Here is a 12507-nt window from a genome sequence, read left to right as displayed (position 1 = left end):
CTTTATTAAAACTATTTTAAACTTATATTTTGTCAAAATCATGTCTATATAGATATAGTTATATAAATAAGGTTGAAAGGGCTTAGGACTGATAACTCGCTTTATTTCCTGTTCCTTGTTTGGTTGTGGACTTAGAGTACCGGTTGTTTGTCCGAGTGTTGTTTGGATCTTAGTTATATATATTATGTATATGTGTATAGATATAAAAGTTCTTATATCAGTTCAATACCTTTGGGTAGCAAAGGTGTACAAACATGATCAGTCATTCAAACAACATTACTAGTAAACTATAATAGGTATAGTTTAGAGGATTACTACTGAGCATTGTTATGATATTGTATATGACGTCCTCTGCCCCCGAACGTTTCCTCCGTTCTAGTTTGGGGGTGTGACAGATTGGTATCAGAGCTTAGTTTATAGTGAATTGAGTATATCAACCCATAAAATATATACAACTATAAATACATCGGGCTTAAAACACTCTGTCTAAGAGTTAATACTTTTAAAATAATAAAATATTTTAGTAAAGTATTTATACAAGCATTCATACTAGGATCAGTGTCATACTAGAACAGAACAAAAGTATTGCGATTGTTGAACAACACAAGTAGGCTTGGGGACATATGATCAGATCTGGGAGTGATATAGCCTGATCAACTATATCTTTCCGAGAAGTGATTAGCATGTGCCTAGGAATGGTTGTGGTGTTGCAGCAAGTCTAAAAACTTACCAACACTACTACAATGAAAACTTTAGAACATAACATAAACTTAAAATACTATAGGAGTATTTTGTGTTACTATAATTACTTATGTGCAAACTAAAAGGTCTTAATTAGTATGTCAATAGTTACTAAGTGGATACGCTAAGGTTATATGTGACTAAGGTGTCATAGACTTAGAATCTGTGATCTTTGATTTACTTCCTGTTCCTTGTTTGGTTGTGGACTTAGAGTTAGGGTTACCTATTCGAAGGTCTATTCTATCTTGGCTACATATGATTGGTATGCACTACGCAAATATTGGAGTAACTGGTAAGGATCATCCTATAATTATCTTAAGTAGTACGTCTATTAACTATTTCTTTTACCCCTATTCTTGCATAGAGAACATAGCTGGATTCCATCCCCACGACGACCCGTACTTCCCCAACCAAGGAAATAGTGGATGGCACGATGCAGAGCTAGAAGAGAATCATGCAATTCCTTTAGATGATGACTTCGCAGAAGACTTCCCAGAGGATTATGACCCAGAGCCAAAAGTCAATGATCTACCCCTAGTGGCTCCAATCCCAAATCCTAACCCTCGTCCGGCTTTTCAAGGCCCGACGCCTTTGTGGGCATAGAACTTGGGAAGGTGGAGTCAAGAACAGGGTCAACCCATACCATACAACGGAGACAGAAGCTTCTACAACATGAGCGAGGGAGGCTCAGCAGACAGAGTCCTGCCTATTCTGGTTCGTAGGGTTGCTCGAAATGACGAGCAGGGTAGGGCACCTATCAACCGAATCATGGAAGTTGATGTCGATGCGTGAGTCAATACAGTCTGCATTCGCCATCTGCAAGCTGCTCATGGAAGGACTCTGGTCCACAATGAGACCCTTCAGAAAGAACTTACTACAACCCAAGATGAAGTCAGGGAACTTCAAGCACGTTAGGCAACATTTGAAAGGCGTATGCGAGAAATGGAACGTCATCAGGCAGAATCAAAGGCTCGTCCGAGCGGTTCTCGTCGCAAGTAGAGTCTACTCTACTTTTTCTTTTGGATATAGTTAGGTCTATGTATAGACTCTAGTATAAATTTTCTGTTTATCTTAAAACCTTGGATTTTCAGTCCGCTAGGTCTTAGTTCTGTCAAATTTTCTTATTCTGGTTTGATGTAAGACCTACTCTTAGGTCATTTTTCCCGAACTCGTTACATCTTTAATACCAATATTATTGATAGATATCTAATCTCATGGGAAATCGTTATCCAAATGTTTTCATCCTTCTATTTTTAGATCTCTATTACAATCATACTCCCATCTGTTTAATTGGGCTATGGTGATTTAGTCCATGGATCACTCTCATTTTCTCACTATTGAATTCTTACCGATATCTTCATTTTTGTGAGCTTATAGCTACAAGATGCCTCCTCGTAGATCAAACAGGCGCACTACTCCGATAACTCCAAATCAAACTCCACTACCTCCTCCAAAATTCGATCCGGCGGCTATACAAGCTGCAGTGGCTGCGGCTGTTACGGCAGCCCTAGCTCCATTCAACACTACCGGTACTAGCGGGAGTGGATCAGGTGTTAACTACAACCAAGGTGGTAGTCACGGGCACCCTAGGGAGTGTTCGTATAAGGACTTCACCAACTGAAAGCCCAAGACCTTTAACGGGACTGGTGGAATCATTGCCCTCTCGCAATGGTTCGAAAAGACAGAGTCGATCTTCGAGATCTGCTCCTGTCCGGAAGGGAGCAAAGTTAAGTTTGCTGCTTGTACCTTCGCAGAGAGAGCCCTGACGTGGTGGAATAGCCATGTCAAGTCACTAACCTTGATAGTGGCAAATGCAATGGGCTGGGAAGCTCTGAATGAGCTTATGATTGAAGAATACTACCCGAGGGGCGACGTTCAGAAACTGGAACAAGAACTTTGGAGCCTAACCATGAAGGGCTCCGATATAGTTGCCTACACTGCCAGGTTCAGCGATCTGGTGGCACTATGTCCGGGAATGGTCCCTACTGAGGGGAAGAAGATCGAGAGGTATATATGGGGGCTGGTGCCTCCATTCCAGGGGAATGTCTTAGCTTCGAACCCCACTACCTTCGACTGTGCCAAGCGATTGACACAGCGGCTCATCGATCATGGAGTCTGCACCCCTACAACAACAACGACCCTTGCCGTCTTAGAACCCTCCAAAGCCACTGACACCAAGCGGAAGTTGTGGGACAACAAGAAGAAGAACGTGACGCAGAACTCTGCCAAAAAGCAACAGGTCGTGGCTGTTCATGCTGCGATAGCACCTACTGCCACTGCGCCAGCAAAGCAGTATGCGGGAAGCTTGCCTAAGTGCAACAAGTGCAGCTTCCACCATAATGGACCCTGTCGGGAAATGTAGTGCTCTAACTACAACAAGAAAGGGCACACTGCCCGTTTATGCAAAGCTCCAGCTAGGCCAATCACCCAGGTCCCTAGTGCTGGAGTGGGCCAAGCTTGCTACGGATGTGGCGAGGTGGGTCACTGCAAAAGGAACTACCCGAAGGCAGGGAACACGGGTGGAGTAGGAAGAGTTTTGGCTATAGGCCACGAGGAAGCTGTAGCCGACCCTACAGTGGTCACTGGTACGTTTCTCCTCGATAACTCTTATGCATGCATACTGTTTGATAGTGGAGCGGAGAGGAGTTTCGTGAACCAGAAATTTGCACACTTACTTAAACAACAATCACGCGCACTTAAAGAACCGTTCACTGTAGAAATGGCTAACGGAAAAACTGAGAGCACTAGCTGCATATACATAGGATGTACTCTAACTCTAGATAGCCATTCATTTCCAATCGACCTCATTCCGGTCTCAATTAAAAGTTTCGACGCCATAATCGGAATGGATTGGTTAAGTTCTCATCGTGCTGACATCATGTGTTACGAGAAGGTCGTTCGCCTTAATCTTCCGTCTAATGAAACCCTAGTTATCTACGGCGACAAACCAGGAACGAACCTTCGGATCATCTCGAGTATACAAGCCCAGAAGTACTTACGAAAGGAATGTCAAGCATTCCTTGCTCATGTTGTCGATATGAGCCAAGAGATGAAAGACATAAAGAACAACCCATAAGTACGTGACTTTCTCGACATCTTTCCAGAAGAACTACCAGGATTACCACCACATCGTCAAGTCGAGTTCAGAATCGACTTAGTTCCAGGGGCTACCCCAATAGCCAAATCGCCCTATCGTCTAGCACCAGCGGAGATGCAGGAGCTATCCGGTCAACTTAATGAACTGCTCAGCAAGGGCTTTATTAGACCAAGCTTCTCACCCTGGGAAGCACCGGTCTTGTTCGTGAAGAAGAAAGACGGATCGTTCTGTATGTGTATCGACTACAGAGAACTAAACAAGCTTACCGTCAAGAATCGTTACCCTCTGCCTCGCATAGACGATTTGTTCGACCAATTTCAAGGGGCGAATTACTTTTCCAAGATCGACCTGAGATCCGGGTATCACCAATTACAAGTTTTAGAGGAGAATGTCCGAAGATAGCCTTCCGAACTCGTTATGGACACTACGAGTTTGTAGTGATGCCATTCGGATTGACCAATGCGCCCGCAGTATTCATGGACTTAATGAATAGGGTTTGCCGTTCTTACTTAGATTAATTCGTTATCGTATTCATTGACGACATTCTTATATACTCTTGTAGTAAGGAGGAGCATAGTCAACACTTACGACAGATTCTAGAAACCCTACGAGCAGAGAAGATTTATGCGAAGTTCTCTAAATGCGAATTTTGGATCCGAAGAGTCGAATTCTTGGGTCACGTGATTAGCGAGGAAGGAATTCACGTGGATCCTTCAAAAATAAAGGCCATTGAGAACTGGTCAGCTCTGAAGACGCCTATATAAATTCGTCAATTTCTAGGCCTCACTGGCTACTATCGCAGGTTCATTCAGAACATCTCTCGGATCGCGAAACCGCTTACTACATTGACCCAGAAAGGCGTAGCCTTTGACTAGGAAGAGAAACAAGAGAAGGCTTTCCAGACGCTGAAGCGAGCCTTATGCAGCGCACCGATACTATCCCTCCCAGAAGTGATAGAAGACTTTATGGTTTATTGCGATGCATCCAACCAAGGGCTTGGCTGTGTTCTTATGCAACGAGGAAAGGTCATTGCATATGCCTCGAGACAGCTAAAGACACATGAAGTCAACTACACCACACATGATCTTGAGTTAGGAGCAGTGGTATTTGCTCTGAAGATCTGGTGACACTACATGTATGGTACAAAAAGCACTATCTTTACAGACCACAAAAGCCTTCAACATATATTCGACCAGAAGGAGCTCAACATGAGACAACGACGGTGGGTCGAGCTACTCAGTGACTACGAATGTGAAATTCGTTACCATCCCAGTAAAGCCAATGTAGTAGCTGACGCCCTAAGTCGGAAAGAATACCCTGGTCATAGAGTCAAATCATTGACTATGGCTATCCATTCACATCTGTCCATGCAGATTAAGGAGGCTCAGCTAGAAGCCTTGAAGCCTGAAAATGTGGCGAGTGAGTCCCTTAGAGGGATGGATAAGAACTTGGAAGTCAAGGGTGACAGAGCCTTGTACCTCATGGATCGGATCTGGACACCGAGACACGGTGGTTTCAGAGACTTGGTCATGACCGAAGCGCACAACACTTGATATTTCGTCCACCCAGGTTCAGATAAGATGTATCTGGATCTCAAAAATTTATACTGGTGGCCTAACATGAAAGCTGAGATTGCTACCTTCGTAAGCAAGTGTCTTACTTGTGCCGAGGTTAAGGTCGAATACCAGAAACCCTCAGGTTTACTACAGCAACCGGAGATACCTGAATGGAAGTGGGAGCGGATCACAATGCACTTCATAACCAAGTTGCCCAAGACAATGGGTGGTCTCGATACCATATGGGTGATCCTAGACAGGCTAACAAACTCTGCACACTTCCTGCCTATCAAAGAAACTAACAAGACGGAGAAACTAACAAGAACCTACATTAGGGAGATCGTACGACTGCATGGTGTTCCCATATCCATTATCTTTGACAGAGATAGTAGATTCACTTCAAGATTCTGGCAGTCGCTACAAGGTTCCCTAAGAACTAGGCTGGACATGAGTACAGCCTACCATCTGCAAACTGATGGACAAAGTGAGAGAACTATTCAAAATTTGGAAGATATGTTGCGAGCCTGTGTGATAGACTTTGGAAAGGCATGGGATACTCATTTACCCCCTGTCGAATTCTCCTACAATAACAATTATCACACGAGCATAAAGGCTGCTCCATTTGAAGCCCTCTATGGACGAAACTGCAGATCCCCTCTATGCTGGGCTGAAGTGGGTGACACACAGTTAGCTAAAGGACGAGTTCCTGACAGCACTCTCACAGGTCCAGAGATCATTCGGGAAATGGCAGAGAAGATCGTTCAGATTCGTGCGCGATTGAAAGCCTCTAGAGACCGACAGAAAAGCTACGCAGACAAGAGAAGGAAACCTTTGGAATTCCAGGTTGGCGACCGTGTTCTATTGAAGGTCTCACCCTGGAAGGGCTTAATACGCTTAGGAAAGCGTGGAAAGCTAAATCCAAGATACGTAGGGCCTTTCGAGATTCTCGCTAGAATCGACCCTGTAGCTTACAAACTCAAACTACCTCACGAACTTAGTAACGTACACCCTACTTTCCACATTTCGAACTTGAAAAAGTGTCTGTCCGACGAGACTCTTGTTATCCCACTCGACGAGATCGAGATCAACGAGAGCCTCAACTTCGTGGAAGAACCACTAGAGATCATGGACCGAGAGGTCAAGCAAACAAAGCAAAGCCGTATCCCAATAGTGAAGGTTTGCTGGAATGCCAAGCGGGGACCTGAATTCACTTGGGAGCGCGAGGATCAAATGAAACTAAAATATCCTCATCTTTTTACTTAGTTATTTTTAATTGCTTAAACTCTAATTTCGGGACGAAATTCTCTCTAACGGGGGGATGATGTGACAACCCGAAATTTCTATCTTGTAAAGCCATTCAATTCAATCATCAGTCAGACTTGTTTCTGCTATCTTTTAGCATTGTTTAGGGTCTGTTTGTGTGTTCTAAGCCTAGTACATTCAAGGATTGAGTGTTAGGAAGTATCTTCTAGAGTTCATTGTGCAACATTAAAGCCGAAAAACTCTATCACTTGGAGTTTACGGCCGTAAACTAGAGCCTACGGCCGTAAGCTCTTGTCTAGCCGTGAACTCCTCCCTTAAGCATGATATTCCTTCATTTTTCTTCACTTCTCACACTTCCAAGTCAAGAACACTCATTTCTCTTTCAAGTATCATCAAGAACACTTCTATTTCTCGACAAATTTGTAAGTGATTCTTTCGTCTTAGTTGATATCCTTCTTGATCTAGTAACACCCCTTTATTTCATCTCTTTTTGGGGTTAGATCTCCAAGAACACCAAGAACACACACTAATTCTTTGGGCCGTAATCACCTCTTTTAGCTTCCAAATCGTAAGTATCCTTTCCTTATACGTGATATTCATCTCTTGATTAACATCCTAGAAACAACCATTTCATCAAGAACACCAAGAGTTTACGACCATAGATTCTCCTTTGGCCGTAAACCCTTGTATGGCCGTGAACTTCTTCAATTCTTGGCCGTAAAATCAAGCCATTTCATGTGTTGGCCGTAAACACATTGGCCGTAAACACCATTGGCCGTAAACACACCCTTGTGTGTGGCCCTAAACACCTTTAATGCAATCATATGTGATTGTAACACTTCATTCTAAGTGTTTCCTAGTCCCTAAGGTTGTTCCCTAGCATGATTAGTTGTTATATACACTAATTATATCCATATATGTGTCATTATATGCTTAATAGGATCCGTTTGTGCTCGAGACTTCACTTGACACTTAACATCCTATATCGATCTTTCATTCGAATCAGTCACTACAGGTGAGTTCATACCCCTTAACTTATCTTTTAAATGGTTTTAAATGGTTTTATGGGGTGGGGGGGATACAAGTAGAAAACATTATAGTTACTGTATCAATCACATGTGAGTAATAACTATCAAACAAGTGGATTTTCTTATACTTCAAAACTGTGTTATCAAACGAACTATTTCAAAACATTTTATAAACTGACATCAAGTCATCTATAACCATTCAAATGGTTAAAACTCTTTTATATGCTAAATTCTTTATTAAAACTCTTTTAAACTTATATTTTGTCAAAATCATGCCTATATAGATATAGTTATATAAATAAGGTTGAAAGGGGTTAGGACTGATAACTCGCTTTATTTCCTGTTCCTTGTTTGGTTGAAGACTTAGAGTACCGGCTGTTTGTCTGAGTGTCGTTTGGATCATAGTTATATATTATGTATATGTGTATAGATATAAAAGTTCTTATATCAGTTCAATACCTTTGGGTAGCAAAGGTGTACAAACATGATCAGTCATTCAAACAACATTACTAGTAAACTATAATAGGTATAGTTTAGAGGATTACTACTCACTACTTCTAGTACAATGAAACATACATGAGTCAGTTCAAACATACTATAACGAGAAACAGAAAGAACATACTATAATGAGAAACAGAGAGAACATACAATACACTAGAACAGAGAGAACATGCAATAGACTAGAACAAAGAGAATATACTATACAAATACAAGAACACTAAAACATTAATGTGAGCCACTACTTCATGGCATGACAATATACTGTTGTGTCACGTTTTGTAACCAGAGTCTACTGGAGGGAGAGCGTGAATTTATGTATAGATCTATACGGGATTGACCATCCTACACCTTGCTACTAGCTACAGTGGGACCTGCAGGTCTACGGGTGATGAATGTCATATCATTTCGACGTCTTTGATCGTCGTGTTTACTAGTCAATCAAGTATGGTTATAATCTCATCACATTTTACCTTAATTAAACAACTGGTTTAAGGTAGATAGTACAATGGTAGTTACTATATACAATACTACAGTACATCTTTATTTTCCCATTACATTCATATTGTGATCTTCTCACATAAACGGTAATGTAAACTATATTTTGGTAATGATAGTCACACTTGGGAAAGACACTCACTTTTACAAAAGGTTAAACATACAAAACAGTCGGGTCTTGGTAGAAGACTACTTTAGTAGAAAATATAGGATTTTCTAGGAAGTATACAAACATTTACATGAAACACATACAAACATTTACATCAAACACTTACAAACATTTTCATTAAACTTACACAAACATTGACACTAAAATACTTATGAACTCACCAGCTTTAATGCTGATCTACGCTTTCAAAATAACTTGTATTCTCAGGTCACCAGTAGGACAGGTACCGATGACCAGGTTTTGAGAAGACGGAGCATGTTCAAGACTCGTCTTTTATTTTTGATTCATATTTTGGTGTCTTTCAAACTATACACAAAACACACTTGTATTAAAATTATATTATTAATGCAATGGATGATGCTGTTGCTTGTTTACTATTGAGCATTGTTATGATATTGTACATGACATCCTCCGCCCCCGAACGTTTCCGCCGTTCTGGTTTGGGGGTGTGACACATAACATAGGTTGAAGAAGTAGATGGACGCTAAAAACTTAAATGCAAAAGATAACTTATGGAAGAAATTGGAACTGATGAATTAATTCTTTACCTTCTGCAATAAATTAGTCATTCTTCAAACTAAAAATCCCTAATTTCCAAAAAAAAATCACATAAATATAAGATGCAGGCGAGTTTCTGGAGTCATTGTTAGGTTTCCTTTTCCCAAAGATCACTCTAACTGCAAATCCATCAAAAAACACCGACAACCTCCATCGACGATGTGTTTGTAGAGAGAAAGAGGAAAGAAATTCACCGTTGTCATCTAATTCGCTCGTCTCTAATCTTCTATAAAACTGGCGTCATTAATGATGACGCCCGGACAAATTCAACGTTTGAGATTGTAATTTGATATTGTATGTTTTAAATACAGAATGTGTTTTCTCTAATTTGGTGGCCATTTTGGACCCAAAAATTTGACGATAAAGAGCGTGCCCTAACTTTTGGTAGATGGAAGGAAAGATGTGTGATGAAACATATATGAGAAATTGAAATAACAAAGGGTATGTGATGAATCAATACACGACCTTTGAGAAGGAGGCGTTGTGAATTGATGTAAATCGCGTGGTTCTGAAGGTATGTTACGGCTTGAAGGAAACTATCAATTTGATGTTAGCCGCAGCAGAATAAAAAGGCTTTTTGTTTTTTTTATGAATGATGTCGTCGGTGTTGATGTTGGGGAGGAAGTCGGAGTTGGGCTTACAGGGGAAGGGATGTCGCGGAGTCGGTGATTATGCAGAATGAGAGACTACGAATGAGGGTGAAAACGTCTGTTGTTATTGTGGTAAGTTGCAACGTTTGGAAAATAGGCTACGTGGCGTGAAAGAATGCCTATAGATTTAAGTTTTGGGGCAGGAGAATAAAAGGGTTTTTATATTATATATATATATATATATATATATATATATATATATATATATATATATATATTGAAAGTAACTAAAAGAAAAGATAATAGATATTAAAAATGATTAAAAAAAATCATTTTCTCAATGATGTAAGTTTGTGAAACATAAGGACCATTCACGTCATAAAAAATGTTAAGGAATAAATGTATGAGTTTTTGTAAATGAGAAGGACCATTTATATAATTTACTCAAAAACAAACTTAATATAAGGGTCCCCTTAATATAATCACAAAAGATCAAAAACTTAAGGATTTTTGTGTGAAAAGCCGTATATAGTTCAATGGCTAGTACACACTTGAAGCGAAGTACGCGGAAGGAGTTGGATGTGATTGGGTCCCCTTCCCATTGCCATGGTAGAGGTCAGAGGAGCAGATCTCGTTGACCACATTCTTCTTTCGAATACCAACTATGATATATATCTTCATTCTTCATTGACTTTTTTTTAATTATTTATGCATTAGAAAATACGTTAAATATAAGAAATATATATATATATATATATATATATATATATATATATATATATATATATATATATATATATATATATATATATATATATATGGGTAATTGAATATACCTAACAACCTTATATAAGTTTAGGTACCTAACTCCATAATACTACATCGGTTTGTGTCATATTTAAATTTTAATTGCCCTAAAGTTCTTAAACTTCAACCTCGTAACTTGGTTACATCCAAAATCTTTGGACTTTCAATATTATCTTCCTTTTACATCACTTCCTTCTGTCGAATACCTTATGATGGGCTTCATATACTACTGCTACAAATGAAATGATGTAGGAGGAATATAATGGTGAATGTCCAAAATTTTTGAAGTAAATCAAGCTTAGGGATGAAGTTTAAGAACCTTGGTCGATTGCCATGAAAATATAATGCAAAATGACACAGTATGATGATGTTAGGTACCTAAGCTTATATAAGGTTGTTAGGTATATTCACTTTACCCTATATATATATATATATATATATATATATATATATATATATATATACACACGTTCCGTTGAGATTAAAAATAAAATAGAGATCTTGAGATTCAACCTCAGTCATATATTTCACATCTCTCGGCTGTCGCTCTAACATCCGGTGTACCGGCACGACAACCCTGTTATTATCATAAATTATTATATAGCGTCGTCCGTTCCTTTCTCCTCAATCAACATCCCCACCACCACAACCGCCACCGCCACCACCTTTACAACCACCTCTGACAACAGTTGATTCCACCACTGTCACCTTCATCACTTATACCACCGCCATCTCTGTCATCACCACATTTTCTGCCACCAACTATCATAATCATTTATGATTACTCAGTATGTGAACAGACATATATGTATAATCATTTATGATTAGGCATACCCTGCTGCTGCCGGTACGCTAGAGCGTTAGAGCGGCAAATGAGAAATATGTGACTGAGGTTAAATCTCACAATCTCTATTTTCTTTTAAATCTCAAGTGAATCGTCCCCTATATATATATATATATATATATATATATATATATATATATATATATATATATATATATATATATATATGGGAAATCTCCAAAAAAGTCCAAATATTTTCGGAAAAGTTACACTTTAGTCCCATTATTTTTTTTTTGAACGAAAAAGTCCTAAAAACCGGCAAAAATTTGCAGTTTGACCATTTTTGACCGGTTGAAACCGGTACCAAATTAATTTGGGACTATTTCGTAAACTAACCCAAAATATTGGGACGTTTTTGTAAACAAAAATATTATGATTTTTCTACAAACAAAACCCTTATTATTATTATTATTATTATTATTAAAAATATAAATAATAATACTATTTTTTTGAACTTGTACTATTAATATTGTTAATAATACATATAAATGCATTTAAATGAAAAAAATAATATTATTGACATTGTTTAAGGGTAGAGGTGGAGGAGATAGTGATGCTTTTAACATTGAAATCATGAATGTCTGCTTGTATATTTTTATTTTGTATATCGTCATTTCACATTTGTTATTATTGTTTTCAATTCAAAATATTAATACTTAACAATTTAAACGAAGTTGCATATTTGTAAAATTATTTATAAATAGTTTAAGGTAGAAGGATTTCTCACTTTGTATATAAATTTTTTTAAGATAGAATGATTACTTTCCAAATCCAACAGATCCACTACAAACATCTACATAGATAGGTAGCCCATATCAAAATTCAAAAGTATTAATTACAATATATTTTTTAATAAAA

Source organism: Lactuca virosa, chromosome 6 (genome assembly GCF_052849685.1).
Source record: "Lactuca virosa cultivar CGN04683 chromosome 6, Lactuca_virosa_CGN04683_v6, whole genome shotgun sequence".
NCBI classification, from domain to species: domain Eukaryota; kingdom Viridiplantae; phylum Streptophyta; class Magnoliopsida; order Asterales; family Asteraceae; genus Lactuca; species Lactuca virosa.
The sequence above is the reverse complement of the archived record's forward strand: the minus strand, read 5'-3'. Positions refer to the sequence as shown.